This window comes from Typopeltis vanoorti, chromosome 6, assembly GCF_054136105.1.
Source record: "Typopeltis vanoorti isolate ZY-2024b chromosome 6, IOZ_Tvanoo_1.0, whole genome shotgun sequence".
Lineage (NCBI taxonomy): Eukaryota > Metazoa > Arthropoda > Arachnida > Uropygi > Thelyphonidae > Typopeltis > Typopeltis vanoorti.
In genome coordinates this window covers 58,269,413-58,289,012 of record NC_143554.1, presented here as the reverse complement: position 1 = coordinate 58,289,012, position 19,600 = coordinate 58,269,413, and the positions used below count along the sequence as shown (strand labels likewise).

At 33.8% G+C, this 19,600-nt stretch overlaps 1 pseudogene across 1 annotated transcript in view; it reads right to left on the bottom strand.

Moving 5' to 3' along the window:
* LOC150105474 (5-hydroxytryptamine receptor pseudogene) overlaps positions 1-18,991 on the bottom strand; it is a 71,959-nt pseudogene extending 52,968 nt beyond the window's left edge. Inside the window, exon 1 of the transcript XR_016548486.1 lies at positions 18,898-18,991. The product of XR_016548486.1 is annotated as a 5-hydroxytryptamine receptor pseudogene (transcript). The remainder of the gene's footprint in view (positions 1-18,897) is intronic.
* Between the last annotated feature and the right edge of the window lie 609 nt (positions 18,992-19,600).

Sequence of the window (19,600 nt, the reverse complement as noted above, 5' to 3'; positions counted from 1 at the left end):
TTTAAATCTGAGTTTTGCAAGTGTTTTGTGAATATCTTCTCAGTAAGGCATCAAAAGTTGATATTTACATTTTCTATTATTCAAGAAAAGAATTTGTTTCAGCATGACATTTCAATATCTAATAGTTCCCCTTATCAGAAGACTGATTAATGAATATAGTTTTAATGTCTTGGTCATTCCAAGACAAGAAATAAGTAAACAATCTAGCGATCTCTGCTTTTTTTTTTAAACTAATATTTAAGTAATGTGGATTGTGGAAGAAAGTGGTCTGGAAAAACAAAATTCGACTTAAGAATATTTTGTATGATGGAATATTCACGAGAATATACTAGAAACGTGGAGGCGGCATATAGTTGGGATTAAACATAGGTATATTTTCATATGGTACAAATAAGCTTTCTTTTTATTTAGACTTTCTTTACCTGTGTATAATTCAAAAAGATAGTTTTTTTTTTCTCTCGAACGACTGGAATATCAAGTTTACTTTGAACCTGTGTTTCACTCAGGATTTCTCCATGAGCGCAGGTCACAAAGATACTTCCAACGATCTCGATCTTCTCTTCCATGTTATACCCACAGCTTTCACTAGTGGTGGACTTCCTGGTTGCCATTTGAGTATTCTGTATGTCCATCTATTATTCTTGAGTCTGGCTATGTGACCATCTCATCTTCCTTTCATACACCGCAGTTACCACATCTTTTATGCCCGATCTCTTTCTTAGTTCCGTGTTTCTAACATGTTCCATTTTGCTGATGTTACAAATCCTACGTTCTATTGCGTGTTCCATGTTTCAGATCCATACGTGAGTGATGGAATATCAAGTTAAACATTTTAAAATATATTTCTTATTGAGATAAGTATATGCTCGATACACACTCGAAATGAATCCAGAAATATACTATCTTCCAACATGTAATGGGAAACTTACCCATCCGATTATGGTGTTTGTATCCAAATTCAGGAATATTGCATTACTCCCCCTTCAAAGTTATAGCTAGTTCATTTTCGCCGCATTTGTCTTAATCTGACGTTTATTCCTTCCTCCTCCCGTTCCTTTAAAACTATCACGTGTCTTCTATGAAACGTTTCGATCAAGAGTCATGACAGATTTTTCCATTATTCTAAATCCACATTTGTTATGGGCCGAAAAATACGATGATAATTTCCTGATAATACAGGGAGAGAAAGAATTGCATCAATGCAGTTATTCCCCATATGTTAGGTTTGTTTTGCTGTCTTGTTTCTCATAATGAAGAACAAATTTTAATTGGCTATCAGCAAAACAAAAATTAATTACTGAGTAGTTTTTAAATGTTTTTAAGATTTTTTTGGATCACCTTGGACTTTATCAGCAAAGAATAATTAATCTAAAAGGTTCATACTATAAGCGTGCATTAGCGTTATTAACAAATGTCACCTATTGATATTTCTCAAATTACGTTTTAATTACACATAGTGCTACCAGCCATCTGACGAATTTTATTTCAAACTGTTTCTAATTAATTTTTCTGTTTAAGAAAACGCTGAAGACAATGGAAAGTGTCCAAACAATAACTAATATTAAAGAAAATATGCATTATGTTTTTCAAGACTGTCTACGCAATGCGGAAATAATCGCAGTAAACTAGAATTAATTATTTTCTTGGACAAATATAACAGAACTTAAAGCAAATTACTTGTGAAATGCCCTAGATTTATAAGATAGCAGTAGATATTTATTAGATTTAATAATAAATGAGATTTTACCATGAGTTAATTCTGGAATTCTGTAGTTTTCCAGATTTTAATCTATATTCAACTTCGGAACTTTAATCACAGAATAAAATTAAAGCGGGAAAATATTTCTCCTTTAATTTTATTCAGCACTACATGACCCACGTTCTTATCATCATATTACATCTGACATTTAAGAAATCTCTGGCAATTTTTGAAGTTTGAGCAAACATGCTTGAACTTCAAAAATGAATTACCAAACTTATCCTCCAATATTACTCGAGCAGTGGAGTCAAGAAAGCTTTATCGCATATGTCCAGAAGGGTGGAATAAAAATAAGTTTACCAGTAAAAGAAAATCTTTTATCATGGTAGAAGGATTTTTTTCCATTCTGCTGTTGGATATGTTCATCACTATTAACTCCCTAAAAGCACATCTATGCTCGGTATTTCACACTTAACTCACATTAAATAGGAGTACATTTCAGTATGAAAGATTTACAAGAATCTGAATGCACAGAATTCTACTTCAGCCAATTCACGGAAAATCAGGGTAGACGAAAATATGTATTGTGACGTCACAGTTAGTGTGTGCACTCCAACAAACCCAGGCGGATCTAAAAACACGAAAGTAGAGACCTCAACGCCTCTCTTTCGACAGCTTCTTGACAGCCTCATCGATCAACGTCACTCATCTTTAAAAAAAAAAGAAGAGTTCAAACTCCTTACATATGCAGCTAACTTAGTCACTCAGCAGTGAGGTTAAGAAACGATACCCTTTACCAAATAACGGCGGGAATCGCAGATCATCATTTTCAACTGGTCCCGCAGCAAGTGTCTTTCGTCCTTTGGGGAGTACTCCGTCGAAAGACTGATATCGATTCATCCGAAAAGCATCGCATGTAATAAGTGGTTTGGTGGTGTTGGTGAGAATGTTGATCATGTGAGCTACTCTTTCCCACTGGTGCAGAAAAGAATGTTTTTCGATATTCACTTTGCGCTTTGACCTTACAGCAAAGGCTATGCATTTTTAACTTTTTTTTGTCACTTTCTCTATTTTATATTTAAAAAAAGAGAGAAAGGGATTAAATTATAACAGGAGACCATACAAGGAAGCCATTAAAAGATGGGACCATCCATAACTGTCTAGTTTTAAAAAGTAAACGAAAAAAATGACTCTGTGAAGGAGTAATTTAATAATAAAGTTTGACGTCGTTTACAGAAAATGAAAAATAGCATGCATGCCAATTTAATTTCCATTTATTAGTAGAAATTGTTCTTATCTAAAATTTTACTTCGAATTTGATTTACATTACAATATAACTACATAAAATTCTTTATTTCTTATCCAAATGCTTTGATATTACCGATACACAACATCAAAAAATGTAATTCTTAAAAGGATATAATTAAAAGCAACTTGAAGGCAATTTGACAATAAAAAGTCATCTACACACCTGCAGCGTGGAGGGGCCCGAGAGGTAGATACCCCGGAATAATCAGTACAGTAGGCTTCAATTTTTTCTGAAGTCAACCAAACGAACCAACCGTTTTCCTGAATATGAAATTCGAGCCCAATATTAACACTATTTTATCGAGCAAGGGCCATGATATGCACGTCTATAAAACAACTGAAAAATTTGTTTCAGCATGAAGTGCATGAAATTTCTTTGTTTTCGATGCATTTTCTCCCAATATTTCTATATTCAATATATAATTAAATGTACTACAATGACTAGGTAAGGATGTGAAGAAAACCGCTGGAGCAGTGGTCAATTGGATATTGGTGTCTTCACCACCACAATGTACTGCTCGTTCATTATGGTTTTCTAGCAAAATCAACAGCAACAACATTGATTCTACGTTCTTCTAATCAGTTCAAATATTTGGAGTGCAAAAACTTCATAGGGAAACTATTTTGAAGAGGACACCCTAAACAGGTGAATTTGTTATCTCAGAAAAAAATGCAAACTGGAATCTGATTAAATTCCTGTTTTAAAACCTTATTTGCTCGAATGAACTGATTATTATTAGTTTTTGATGAAATTCACTAGAAAAACTATTTATATGAAATCAGAGTGTTTTACATATTAAGAAATTAGATCTCAAAATAACCAGCGTGTAGCTGGTTATTACGAGAGTACAGAACATAATTTATTTGAAGGTTCATTAAGCCGTGGGCAACGGGTCGCTGTGCGGTTTCATTCCTACTTTGATCATTCGGTAAAGCTAATATTTTTCTGTTTTCCTTTGTTTGTTGGACATTTCTTCAATGTTAAACTCAGTTGCAACGTTCTGTGGAGTTAACGTTTGTTTTAAAATGTGTGAAATGGCTATTGAAACATATCAGGTTACTATAGCATGTAACCTGATGTAAACCAAATCACTGAGGATTTTCCGTCGATTAAAAATGGGAAGTGATCTACTGAGTACAGCGAAGAGTGACAAAGCTGTGGAAATATGGTCGATTTACTTCGAAATGATCGATAATCAACTATACGTGAGACAAAAGCGGCTAGAATTCTCGTAGGCTCAGCCTACTCAAAGTTGGTACAACATCTGCTAACACAGGATAAACGTCTTGGCAAAAAAGAAAAAATAAATAAACACAGTTGCCTCCATATTTGCAGGATTTGAGAGTTATGACTTTTCTTTAAAAAAATGAAAGAAAAAGACGCCATGGATTTGATTACGTAGAAACTATGAAACAACATTCGAAAGTCCTTGTGGACATTCGAAAACGGATTTCGATAAATGTTTCCAATAATGGCAAAAACAATGGATAAAGAGTGTGTGTGTTGCTGGAGAAGAGTTTTAACCACACTCGAAGCGCTATCATATCGATCAGGATAGTCTTTGAATAAACCTCGTATGTGTTTTCGGAAAACAAAACCTGGAATAAGAGTTTTATTCTGCAGTATTTTTTAAATTTAGAGAGTCGTATTGAAAGAAAGTTGACGCTGACATCTTGACAAATGTTTTTAACAATAGAGCCTCCTCATCTACATTTGTATTGAAATGGAATTTATGTAACTTGGAGACTGTAAGAACAGAATGGTTTGAAAGACAATGATTATTCCATATTCTGTTAGAGTATAAAATATCTTTAAAATTATCCCTCATTCAAAATGATCGACAATCTTAATGATTATTAAAAGGCGATGTAAAATGTTTCTAATTTTAAATTTAATTTTGCAAAGGACTGAAAATAAGTGATTCTAGTTTTGCGTTAATGTGTTTTCTATTCCAACTTAAGTAGTTTATGGTGATCATTCCAGGTATTTTATTCTATTATAATAATTACTATTAAGTTGATACAGTAAGGATGCTTTTTTTATTTCTGAGAATCAGATGGTCGTATCATAAGAAATGATTTTTTTTGCTCGATTGCACTTGATTTGTTCATATGGAAGACATTTATGGAAACAAGTAAATGCATCCTAATTTTTCTGTCTCTGAGGAAATCAGAATCAACTATTCGTAACGAGAATTCCAAAGCCACGCACACAAATTAATTGAGAAGCTTTTTAATGGTAATCTTCTGAAGGATTCACTGCAAAATAAAACTGCACATAATGAAAAACTGCCTATTTTCCATCGTACTAGACAGACAAACTGTCTACTACGATGAAACAATGAATTCTGGAGAACATATGCTGTGTTCTCTGGCATAAAACATTGGTCCTATAACCTCAAGTTGCTTCGGCTATTATTCGAACTAACCGGTCCTCCAAACATACTGTAGCTGTGCATCTTCTCGACGTTCCGTTAGCCTATTCATTTCATCCTGAAAAACCGATGAACAGCCTTTAAAGGTCAACACAAAACAGTCAGTCTCTAGTGTATTCAGAGCAATCCGGATGGAACAATGAATAGATACGGATCAGTAAAGATAACAGGAAGTGGTAGTGCTGTTTCTACACACACACACACATACTTTAGTATTTCCTTCAGAATCTCAAAAAGTCTCTTTCACACACTTCAAACAGACCCTATTCTAAACGCATACTTATTTGTGTCCATTTTATTTCTGTGGCGTTTTCGATCTTTCTGGATTTTTGTAATGCATTTTTTTAGTGAAAATATAAATATTTGTCGTCTTGAAATCTAAACCTTATCTTCCGAACGTCTTTCAAGTTATTTATTCGTATTTTTTTGAAAGCAATTTATATTTGATATTTTGAAAGGTCAAAAACTAAAGACGTAGAAATTATTACTTTTGAACAACTTTTTCCTAAAGCTAGCTTTGGCTTCATCTACCATTTTTAGTGTTCTTTTTCTACTTTTAATTGAATTTATTTTCATGACAAAAGAATCATCATTATGCTACCGAATTACTGCATAAGAACTTGAATCTCTGCACAAAGAAATATTCCGGTTGCTGTAAATTATTTTCAAAAAAACCCCTTAAAATCTAAGATAAAGTTAACATAAATGAAAACAAATGCATATTTTCCTAAACTCATAGACGCCTTCATTAACCTAATGTTTATATTAGAATCCACTGGGGGAATGTAATAATGCTCGCTTTTTAATTAGCAGAAGCGAGTGACACATTTGCTAGATGTTCTACACAGCAAAGCTTCCTGTAGCAGAATATCTTTAATCGTGCTTTTCAACTCAAATTTCTTGATATTTTGATAAAATTATTTCATCACTGAATTTCTTTATAAATATATTCCCATACTTGAAGTATACAAGAGAGCTTTTTCATCATTTTTAATATCCTTATTATATGAAACACCTCTTTAATACAGTTCTATCATTTGCAGTGCTTCTATTTTCACGCTAGTATTATAGCAAGAGTGAAATTACACGGAGAGGAGCATGCACCAATTTCAGTACAGCACCTGAAGATGTTAAGGAAGCAAGGTAAGATTGTCCTTTCTGGTTGATTAGTTTTATGATAATACAGTTCCGTTTTACCTCGCTTATGACAGCCTGTTGCTTTTCACCTTTATTACACACTTTCAGCTGCTTTTATCCGCTTTGGTTTATACACGTGGCTTCATTTGTTACTTTATTTGTAACGACAGCAGTTAGCTTATGTCCTTATATGAAGATCATGTTTCGTAGGATAGTGCTAATGGAAATATTGAAATACGTCCCATAAAACGTGGCCTGTATTCGTATTATTAACACAAATATTATGATACTACTTAGGCTTACATTCCTTATAACTAGTAATGAAGCTAATAAGTTGCGGTTAGAAGTTGTATTTATATGAAATTTTGCTTACTCTAGCATTATTTCACATAAATTACATTAGAAACACAGCATTTTGGAATTATATCCGTCTTTATGAAAATAAAGTATCCTATCATGCAGAGGAAAGGAAGGATACCTATACGAACCGTATTGCATAAGTTACTTTAACAGTAAGTTAAAGAACTCTCAAAAATAATTCATATAATATATTTTTGAGAAGGTTAACAATCTTTTGTACACTATACTACGCAAAGCGATAAAAAATTGACAGAGTACCAGAATTTATAAAGGTTAACTAGTGCTTCGAGTCGCTTGTCTCATAACATAATTTGACAATATGCAAAATATGTTGTCCCTTGTGCATGCAAACAAAACGATTATTGCCATAGAAACGATGTTATCTTAGTTTGTGAAAAAAAACGATGTTATTTTCCAGTTTGTATTTTGTACTCTTAAAAGTTAAAACAGATTCAAACATAGAAATATCTGTATCAAATGAGTAAAACACATGGCTTTAAATTTTAATATCAACCGATTTTGATTCGAATCTTTATCTTAGTCTGCTGACATTGAAACAACATTACGCAAACTTTTGTTGGTGCATAACAGTACAACCGTATTAAATAAACTGTTATTATTTATAGACTCTTACATATCAAAAGACTACCGAAATCAGGAGGAATTTGATATGGCTCAACTTGTATTCCTAGCTTTTCTCTATTAATTTTCCATGATTATTAATGTGATCACTAGACAGTTAATAATAATGCCTACTACACATATTATGTTAAATCAGCCGTTATTATAGAATTTTTCTATCTACGCAATGAAGTGTTTACATTTTTGGTAAACAACTTCAATGTATTTAATAAGTTATTCAAAATAATTTTCAGTGGCATTAATTTTCAATTAAATAATTAGATAGAATAATATTAGCATGAACGCTCATTTTAGTATGGTAAGTAATGTATTTGTGAAGCAAATTTGTATAACAAAAAGAAACCTTTGTTTCCTTCAAGGATACAAAGAGAGCGAGATCAGGAAACACCGCCTATCTTTCTAATCCTTTTTATTATCACTATCATGCGATAACAGAGGGAGAGAGATGAAAAATACAACCTGAAGCGAGTGATAGAATGAATGCTAGTCGCGATAACACGTAAGACGTGCTAATATCAAGTGTGGGCAAGGAATGAGTGCAAAGGAGGAAACTGGATTTTAGAAGTGTTCCAAGTGATAAGTAAGAACGCGTGATCTTCTAAGGTTTATAATTTTTTTACCAAACTGCTAATGATTTCGCAATAAACTGACAGTCGTGCAGATTATTGATAATCTGGGCTTAATGTATTCTGGAGAGGTACCACGTGTCTATTTCTAAATGCCGGGTTTCATGAGGCTTTTATATACATATATTTTTTTTGTATCTAGAGGAGCAAATCATCCGCTACTCTGTAATCTCTGATAATTCAATTAATATTAAGGAAAATATTCTCAGTGAGCTTCAGTGCATACGACGTCGCATCCGGATGGGTAAATATGATATGTAAACATTAAAAAATTTTGTGCAGTTGCTTTAGCTCAGCATTTCGAACATACATGTGATCTCATTATTATTCAATATCAGAGTGGAAACAAAAAATAAATTTCATGTCAGATCTTTTAGAATAGGTTCTTAATAAGAAAATGGATCGATCTGGTTATGGAAAAGAGAATTTTATAGATGAATTTTATTGATAGCAAACTTTGTGTGTGCGCGCGCATAATGGAACCTGGCGGATAGAATGATGGATTAGGTATACACTATGACTTTTTAATGAATATTTTCTTTAGTAACTAATTTCGTAGTGAAGGTAATTTATATCTGACACGAAGTGGTAAGCATTAAGAAACTGGTAAAAATATTGATTTTTTTTAATAGTGAAGGGGATAAAATTCAAAACATAGGCGATTTGTTCACAGATCTTGCTGGCATCACACCACAATATAATAAAAATGTGAGCGTAATTTCGTGCTTATGTGTATACTTTTTTCTGCACGCCAGTTTTGAGCAAAAACATGTTAAAACTCTCAGACGAAGACCAGGTTCCTCTCCTTCAATTTCCGTTGTTGCGTGTGAATGAGTGTAAAAAGACGGCTAGATTGCGAATTTACTATCTGATATTTTCTTATTATAAAAATCAACCTTTTTAAAACATGCTGCAATTATTGTGAAACAGAATAATGCTAATTTTACATTCACTGTGCAAAATATTTTTAAACATTTTTTACATTAATTAATGATTGTTACAAATACGTTCCAGAATTAATAATCATTTTCAGGTTTTTAATAAAGTATAATAACATATGATTTGTTTTATTTCCCATAATTTGAGCTATAATCCGTTGTAACCGAAATGGAAACAATCCTACACATTTTATGATGCCCTTGAATACCATGCGTTCATCCCTCGTTGCACGAAATTAATTACAGCAGTGAAATCTTTTCGTAAGCGAAAATTCGCGCATCAAGCTTTGAGTTCTCAGTATTTCTTATGCAATTTCTTCAAACTAGTATACGAAAAAAAAAAAAAACCTTCTGTAACATGTTTTAAGTAAGATAGTATCTGCACGCCAAGGTTTATTTATAACGCAATGCTATTATAGAAAATCTCCACATTCTTAGAAGAAAATACAAATAGTTGATAGAAGGAACTGAGAGTAACGTAGGTTGCGGATGCTGTGATAATGCCGTTTCTTTGTTTACGAGTATTCCTCCGCGCTCAGTAGTGGCGAATATTCTCGGCTTGTTCGCAACCTTTAATCGCCTGGGAAATGATTTGTTCCTTGCAGTGAAAGAAGTTTTCTTTCATAAATTGAAATTAAGGCAATAAAATGCTTGTTTCGTATAAAGGAAGATAGATGTATCTCTTCAAAATTCATCGTTTGTCTTTCGAGAAAGACAAACGATGCTATTCAGATCTGCGCACTGCCATCGAACTTACATAAAAATTAACTTTTAAGGAAGGAATACAATACATTGCAAAGTTTATTATTCTCATCACATACAGTATTTATAAATACATAATATTTATAAATATAAAATTCAAGTATTTTACTATAATATTTTCTGTTGGTTTTTACATTTATTTTTGGCTAATTATTTTGATATAGACAAAAATATATAATCAGATAGTTTTCGTAGTTTACAGAAATGTTTAAAATAAGTTTGTGAGTTTTTACGATTTTTTTTTTTGTGTGTAACCAAGGGCCGTAGTCACTGCAAAATCCAGTGACTGTATCTATGAAGGCTCACATATACAAGTATATACTATGTTCATAGTATATTATGAACATAGTATATACTTGTTAATATATCAGAATCATGTTAGAAGTTTATTTTTCACTTGGTTAGACTAGCATCATACATACCGCAAGGAGATGTACTTTGCATTATGGGAGATACTAAGACAAGGAGTGATGAGACTTGGTCCACCTTTGCTACGAGTTGCCTCAGTCCTGAAGTATCTTCAGGCGCAAACTTTGTTTGCTCACACTTGGATAAAGGATTAAACTAAATTTATTATAGTCTAACCAAATGAAAAATAAACTTCTAACATCTTTCTCTAAATCTAGAGTAATTTAATAGTAAGGTGGTACACCTTTTGGCAACTCATATAGGTAAATATGATCTCTCCATTGCTTCTGCTTTAGTATCATCACTTCGGATCTGGCTCCCACTGACGAGACCTCAATAAAGGTCGAAACCGGTCTGGGTAGTGGCCCTTCCCTTAATGCATAGCAGTGTACATGTCCGCAAGGAGATGTACTTTGCATTATGGGAGATACTGAGACAAGGAGTGATGAGAGCTTGGTCCACCTTTGCTACGAGTTGCCTAAGTCCAGAAGTATTTTCAGGCGCAAACTTTGTTTACATACACTTGGATAAAGGATTAAACTAAATTTATTATATTAGAATCATAATCAGATTCCCGTTGCTATAAAAAAATATTTGTTAGAGAATTTTTAATTACTCTAGAATTGAGTCAAGCTATGTGATAAAAATGCGCAGTACAGAAAAACGATATTGCATTGCACTTGACAAAACAGTCCGTATTTCTTTATCATTATTTAATTTATCACACCAAAGTGTACATTTGGCACCTGTGGACAGAAAAAAAAAGTGTTTTTGTTAGCAGCCCTTGTGTTTATCGATCTCACGGCTAACTATATCAGGAGACTTGGCATACGGAGTGGTTGTTTTGCCACGCACTACTGAATGGAAGGACCCATTCAAGCAATGTCCATACCAATACAAGGTTAAATTTTTATTATTACACGATGGAGTCCGAAGACTGGTAGCGGGAAACTACACCAAACTATTTACAAGGAAACAGTAATCAGCAATTTATACTTAAATAATGGGTAATTAAAGAAAAACACTACATAGTGAAAAAGAAAAAAACCCGCCAGTTTTGTTTACTGGTATTTTATATTATGAAATGCGGTTACTCGTCTATGATGACTTGCAATCGATTCGTGGCTTCCGTAGCTCAGTCAGTATCGATGAGGCTTTCTTAAAAAAGGTTTACGTAGTTCGAATTCCGTCTGGAATGTGAGAAGAGCCTTTCTGAGCACTTTTAAACTGAAAATGGGAGTTAGCCGGTCTCATATAGTGATGGCAGAACTTTTCTTCGCGGATTTGTTTGCAACAAAACAGACATGATATACTGGTCTCGTAGTCGCTTCGTCCATAATTCTCCCAAACGAATTTTATTATTATTATTGAATTTGGGTAATCTCTCAAGGTAGAGAAGCAATCGTTTTTATATACTCGTAAGATTAAAAATTTGTCAAATGTTTCAAGAACGTCACATATTTTGTAGTTGCGGCTTTTCACCTGATCTTTATGATTACAAAAAATAGACAATAGTCATATAATATTTCCCCTTTTAATATTTTTTAAATCTTAAAAATCGGAAATATTATTTTCCAGTTTGTATTTTGTACTCATAAAAGTTAACAGATTCAAACAGAAATATCTGTATCAAATGAGTAAAACACATGGCTTTAAATTTTAATATCAACCGATTTTGATTGGAATCTTTATTTTTATTTCTATAGATATTTTTAGCTGGAGGCTTAGGATTGATCAACTGCTGCCATTCTTTAAGTGCATCCTTTTGGAATTCTTATGGAAAGCTTATTCTGTATTCTCTATAATGTTCACTTTCGGTATGGTATTGGACGCAATAACAAAATTAAAATCTTTAGATAATATACAGGGTGTTCGGGATAAATTTGACATATTTATAATTAATTATATTTTTCCGTAAGTTACATGTATTAACACACACTTCTCTTCATTTAAAAGTTTGGACCCTTCTTCATTCATATACAAGATGTCAGAAAGGATGGATAGCTGGAACCCACCTGAATCATGGAAGAGAATAACTTGTATCATGATGATTCGTGCCCGCCATCAAAATAAGGATATTACGACTGCTGCCCAATGCTCCCTGAATACAGTAAAAACAATCAGGCATGAACTAGAGACTTGCAATGGTGACTACGAGGATGTAGCAAGAAGAAAGATCCCTAGCAGACGATCTGATTGCGTTCGTACAGCAGAATTCCTCGCAAATCTGCAGGAACAGGTGTTGAAGAACCCTGGCATTGGAATTCGGGCTTTGTTCGTGGAGTTGCTAACTGTAGTCAAGCCCTGGATAACAAGGGTAGCCAATGGTAGGCCGTATGTATGGCAGCAGGATTCGGCCCCTTGCCACACCTCTGGGAAAAGTCAAAAATGGTTGTCTGAAAATTTCTACGACTTCACCAGTCCAAATGTTTGGCCTCCAAACTCCCCAGACCTTAACCCCATGGATTATTTTGTATGGGGCGCAGTTGAAAAAGACACCAATCGCACTTCCAGTAATACAAAAGCCCAGTTAATGGATAAAATTAAAACAGTTTTTGCGGCCCTTCCCAGGGAGACTGTAGCATCAGCTTGTTCGAGGTTCCGAAGCAGAATTGAAGCTGTGATCGATGCTAATGGTGGTTATTTTGAGTAAATCTTGTTGATAGTATTGTAATTAACTCTGCCTGTAATGTTTTTTTGTCAATTCATTAAATTTAATAGATACAAAGAAGATTTTCTTTTTCCTTACGAAACTGTCATATTTATCCCGAACACCCTGTACTACCCCAGCTAGAGAGAGAGAGAGAGAGAGAAAGAATGTGATGACAAGTTTGGAAAAAGAAAATGTCACGGTTAAAATGTTTAATACGTTAAGAAGTAAAATTTAAAGTTGCCATCACGCCGTTGACAAATCTCCCTAATCTCGAGTTCACAAAAATAGCCTCATTCACAAGTTAAGAGACCAGATGCATAGAAAAATTTTCTGCGCTTGAGGTATCTGTTACATCTGACAAACGGGAACACTTGGGAGAGATTTGCATGAAAGAACATATTAAAAATGTAGAAAAACGGGCGATTTCATACTATCAACGAAAGTATCAAGTACTTTGACAACTTGCAAGTATGTCATATTTTTAATTTTTGCGATATTTTTGAATTTGCGAACATATTCTGTTCGCAAATTTAAAATATGAAGAGAGCAGCCGATGAAATGACGTGTTATTCAACACAGTACAACAAAACTCTTAAACCAACTATCGTCAGTTTACGTAACACACCTAAGAAGCTGGAAACTAGGTTATCTTGCTTAACTCAACAGTGAGCCGCTTGTTTGTTATTGCCAATTTAACAACCACCAGAAATGCCGTTGTCTTGACGCTTCTAACGAAGACATGACGTAGTCGGCTCCTTTATCTTCAGTAGCAGCTAAACAGTATGTTCAACTGATACTGAACCTATTGTTTTAACTGTACGTTTAATTAAAATAATCTTCAAAATTTTGAAGCGAACAGCGTTGGCTGCAGATAGGTTATAGATCTACTTTAATCGTAATCACACATTTTCAAATGCCAGAAATAGCGAATTAGGGAATTCGGCGTCAAAATACATCTTGCCAATTTGTGTCAAAAATGACTGAGCAAACAAAGATTTTTCCTGAAATTTCTAAAGCAATTCGTGAAGTGTAGGCTTTCTGAATAGTGAATGTGCCTGTTGGATTTCATTTTGCAAATGAAATCCAACAGGCACATTTTTGCCAATTCCCTTCGGTTTTCTCGGGTTAATAACATCCCGTTAATCCATACTTGAGAGGTTTCACAAGTTCACACCCTTTCGTGGTTTGGATTCATATAAAATTTAAAAAAAACTACTCTTGCAGCCTCGTAGATGATCAGTTTTTCCTCATGAAACTGCTGGAAAAGCAACATTATAGAGCGCATCAAAGGAAACAAGACTAAAAAGTCATCGCGCAGAATTTCATGGAACTTGCTCTTTATGCCTGTTTTCTACTACCAGCGGGATTTCAGAAACGCCGAATATATACAACTAAATATGTAGAAGAATGTCCTGGTCTTATACAAAAGGAACATCCTGCAACTGAATCACAGACTTTAACAAGTGACATAAAGGAAGCTGAAAGTGAAGAGCAACCTTGTTTTCCTGCATATCAAGAGAAGGAAGCGTGCTCTTCTGCTAAGAGGGTTGAGTGTTTGACAAATATGATATGTAAAGATTTCTCACTTCGGATATTACAAGGTGATTTCCAAGTGCCTCAATGACAAAAATAGCATTTTACTTAAGGTAGGCATTTTTTCCAATCTTGCAATGACCAATATGAAATGTTCGACATGAAGGGGAATGGATTCGATATCTCCAGCGTCTAAAGTCGGTTCTACTATACAATGTGCGTTGTTTGTGAGAAGGAATCTAACTAATGGTTTCAAGCTTGTAACAATATCTTAATGTTAGTGATAAATGGTAACTATTAACACATAAGTTAATGATTATGAAACACGCATGTTGCGGCATCAACCACTGTGTTCAATAAGTACAAATTGTTCATTGAACGTTGTTTTAAAATATGTACTCTCATATATAAGAGATGTCACTCTTTGACGCTGTATGGCTTTGAAATCTTTTTCAGCTTTATGTTGATAGAAAGGTCATATGGAAGTGGCACGGATTTTCCTTCAGAAACATCGGAATTTTTATCCTGCATAACAGACAAACACCGACTAGAAGAACACATGCAATTAGCAAAAGTAATATGTCGATGTCATAACTGTAGTTGTTTTTTCCGTCATTGCAATCAAATCAATTTTCTCAGCTGTCTTCTTATTCTCTGAGATATGTACTGTATGCCGAACAGTCGCTCCTGTACGAAATTACTACAAAAATCCTTAGTACTCCGGAATTAACTGTGTTTCCATCTATATATGAAGATCCGAAAAATCAGACAGCTCTATTCGTACAGCATTTGCTTGCTCAGATTTGAATGAGGAAGGGAGTGTTGATTTTGCGGCTTACATTGATTGTGGTTAAAAGATGAGAAAAAAATCAGATTTTTTATTTTATCAGATGATGCGATCCGATAACGTGCAAGACAAGAACTAAATAAAAGAACACAAAGAAGGTTTGTTTCACTACTGCTAGAACGCCCAATCCTTTTAACAAGTTATCCCCTTCCTGTCATTATAAATTCAAAATTTTTAAAATGAAGTATAATTCAATAATGAAAATTAACTAACGCACTCATTCTCCTCCATAAGTATAGGAACATTCAAGCCATTGCATTTTTATTTAATATCTTTCAGTATTACAAACCTCTCAGAATACATCAACGAAAAATGAATGGCTGATCAAAAGGTCGCAGCACTAGAGAATAATTAACTATTGTAGGGTGATGTACGTGTCATTTAGTTGTAACGGTGTAATGTTTTCATTCGAGGTATATTTTTTATTACTGCAAATTGATTCAGTTTTTTCACTGCAAATCGATGAAATTGATTTGCAGTGAACAAACGTACTATTTAATAACACCCAAAAAGACTTTCCGATTACCACCCTTCTCCTGTTCCAAGTTTCATAGTGTGTGCGCGCGCGCGCTCTCAAATACATTTTTTTCCAATATACGAGGCGAGATTTTATTGTGAAGTTTGAAACCTTCTAGTGGGATAGAACATTCCGCTATTTTGAGTTTCATGAATAAATCCTCATGACATTATATGAAACAGTATTCGGGGTAACTGATATCGAGATTACATTTCAGGCGTATCGTTGTCTACTACGACTATTATTTATACCCTCACACAGCTCCTAATACCGATATTTTGTTCTGTTTCAAAATTGCAAAAACTGTTATTCTCTGCGAATGAATAATAACGCTGAACCTGACTGGTTCAAGTAAGGCAGATCTCTCGAATAAGCGTGAAAAAAAAAAAAAAAGAAGCTTATCCAAGCAAAGAGAGTTTGTATGGTAAACAAAGGTGTGTGTGTAATCAACAAAAAAGTTTTTCTTGTTTTTGTTATTGCATTAGAGCAACTTAGGATTGAGCTAGAACTACTAAGTACAATAAGACGACAAAAAATGAAAAAAAAAACGTTTAAAGATAGTTACAACACGGTATTCTAGTTAGTGTTTTATACCTATTTTCAGTGCTCTCGAGAGTCAATCTCCTGTTCAAAGAGATATGGATTACCAAAGGCGCCTATTATCAATTTAATAATAGAGTTTTTTAGGGAACTGCACTATTAATAAACTTCAATGTTACTTAAATTAAGTGGATATTAAATCCCACATAGTTTTAAAACCGAATAAGAAATTTTAAAACCGAGTAAACTATAAAGTATCGGCGACACTAGCGTTAGCCAATGCAATTGATCCTAGTACGTAGTACAATAGGTATATAACACTAACTAGAATACCGTGTTGTAACTATCTTTAAACGTTTTTTTTTTATTTTTTGTCGTCTTATTGTACTTAGTAGTTCTAGCTCAATCCTAAGTTTCTCTAATGCAATAACAAAAACAAGAAAAACTTTTTTGTTGATTACACACACCTTTGTTTTACCATACAAACTCTCTTTGCTTGGATAACCTTCTTTTTTTTTTTTTTTTTTTTTTTTTTCACGCTTATTCGAGAGATCTGCCTTACTTGAACCAATCAGGTTCAGCGTTATTATTCATTCGCAGAGAATAACAGTTTTTGCAATTTTGAAACAGAACAAAATACCGGGCAACTCGTTGCAAAGGTGGGGAAGTTCAGATCGCTATTCTTAGGTATTTTTCATAATGTAAAAACACATTTCCTAGGAAATGTATGCTGTTATTACATTATGGAGGGAGGTCACTACCCAGACCGGTTTCAGCCTTTTTTGAGGCTTCATCAGTGAGTAGCTAGACCTAATACCAAAGTGTATAGCGAAAAGAACTTATGTACTCTGCGAACGAGTTTTCCAAACAGGCGCAACCATTAAGTTACTTAAGTATAAAGAGCTAATAAGCTTCATTTCGGCAATGAAAACATTACTTACATTAGAACAGCGATTCTAATTTAAGTTCAGATCAGATCTAATTTAAGATCAGAATAGCGATCTGAACTTCCCCACCTTTGCAACGAGTTGCCCGGTATTGTACTACGTACTAGGATCACTTGCATTAGCTAACGCTAGTGTCGCCGATACTTTATAGTTTACTATATTCCGCAAGAACTCTCTGATTCCAATCTTTGAGTTTCTTATTCGGTTTTAAAACTATGTGGGATTTAATATCCCCTTAATTTAAGTAATGTTTTCATTGCCGAAATGAAGCTTATTAGCTCTTTATACTTAAGAAACTTCAATGTATTTATGCAGAAATCTGCCGGAAAAAAAAAGAAATTGCGAATAAAAGAAACAGCTAATCAAGTAAGTAGTTTATCAACATTAATAAGACTGGGTTAAGCGAAACCGCGCCTTAGGCAGTTGGAGAATTGCTTCTCCCCGCTGGAAGCATGATTCTGTCTTTTAAAGCAATATTATATCTAGGAAAAAAAAACATAACTACAAGTTAAAACGTCATACATATAAAGTTATATACAGAACAACTATTCGGTATTTCAATACAATTTTTCTGCTTTAACAGACGCAAACTGATCAGTTAGTGTACTTGATATTAATGCCTGTCTTTTGAATTATATTCAGTTGAAAGAACGCCCTGCTTTTAACGCATCTAATGCATTATAAAACATGCTACAGAGAGGGAAGAATTTTTCAATATTAAAAATATTTATCAAGTACGATCGTTAAAACCGTTTTCCTTTAGTATGCTGCCCTCCAGATTCGCTCTCTCTCTCGTCCCGCCTTTTCGATTACTACATCAAATTATCCTAAACAATCGTCATAATTGTGGTATAAAAACATCATACATAACGACTACTGTATTAGTTTTAAATATTATGTAATAGATTATTTTCACCTTTGTGAGACCATCTTGTGTATTGAAAAATACTTCGTTTATTCTGTAGAACGAGGTTTAAGAATTATTTAGCCATTATCCCACCAACAGTACAATGCAATGCACTAAGTTTACTTTAGTGGGCACCATTGTCATAAGAAATACTATAATTACCAAATTTGAAACAGTTTCAAACTAGCGTGTTAGCGGCTAAAACAGCAAAACACGACGTTATTTTTCGGGAAGGATATTTCGCCTTTATCACAAACGAGCAGATAACGTATTTTTGTTGTCTGCTAGTTTCTACTAGCATTCCTTGATAAACTAGTTTATCAGATGTAATAATGCATAATATTGAATTATGAGGATGACGAAAATGCTGCACCAACTTCTACTTTTAAACTTTAATATCTAAGGTGAGAAAGATTACTGCCATTTCAGAACATTATTCGAAATCTTCAATTAAAGCTTAAGTCATATATTATTCAAGTAAAAATCAAATTAATAATCCTTATATTTTTCAAGATAAAAATTTTAAAAGAAAAAATTCTACATTACCATGATTGTATAAGGAGATCTGTACATAAAAAAGTAAATTAAAGAATTATACAAAAGCAAAGATAAGAGCAGACGAGAGAGTGCTCCATTACCTCCGTAATGCTTCTGTTCTTGACAGACTCACGCATCCAAGGTTCCTCAGATGAGCATGATTTATCCGTGTGTGAAATGGAAGTCGTCCATTCCCAGTCGATAAGGCACAACTGTTAGAAGGAGTTGGCCTAGTCCCTGCGAGCTCCGAGTAAGAAAGAGGTCATGTGACTAAGAATCGAGAAGTACGCAACTCGTGATGTGCACTTACACTGAAGTGTTATACGTGCGCAATGCAAGCAACAAGTTGGAGGACGAAACAAAGTGTGTATCATATGCAGGTGCGCCTAGTTTTGACTGTTTACCAGAACATGACTCATTTGAGGTTTCTCTATGCAACATCACCATCCTAAAACGAAATTAAAATTTCATCGCAACTTGAAAAAAAAAATGTTTCACGATATTTAGGTGTTGTCATAAACAGGAATAAGGAAGAAATGATTATTAAAATATCCGGATTTAAAATAACGAATGGAGTGTAAAGCAAACGAACAACCACGGAAAAAACTTCAAAGTTTATTTGCGTGGATTTCTTAAACAAATATGATGACTGGAAAATGTCATTTGATTAGATTCTAGGCGAACTGAATAGAATTAAACGAAAGAAAGAAAACATTATTCCTTACATTAATTATTTTAAGCAATAATTTCACTAGTGACAAACAGATTTTTCAAATAATTTTCTGTCGGTATTCTATACTAATA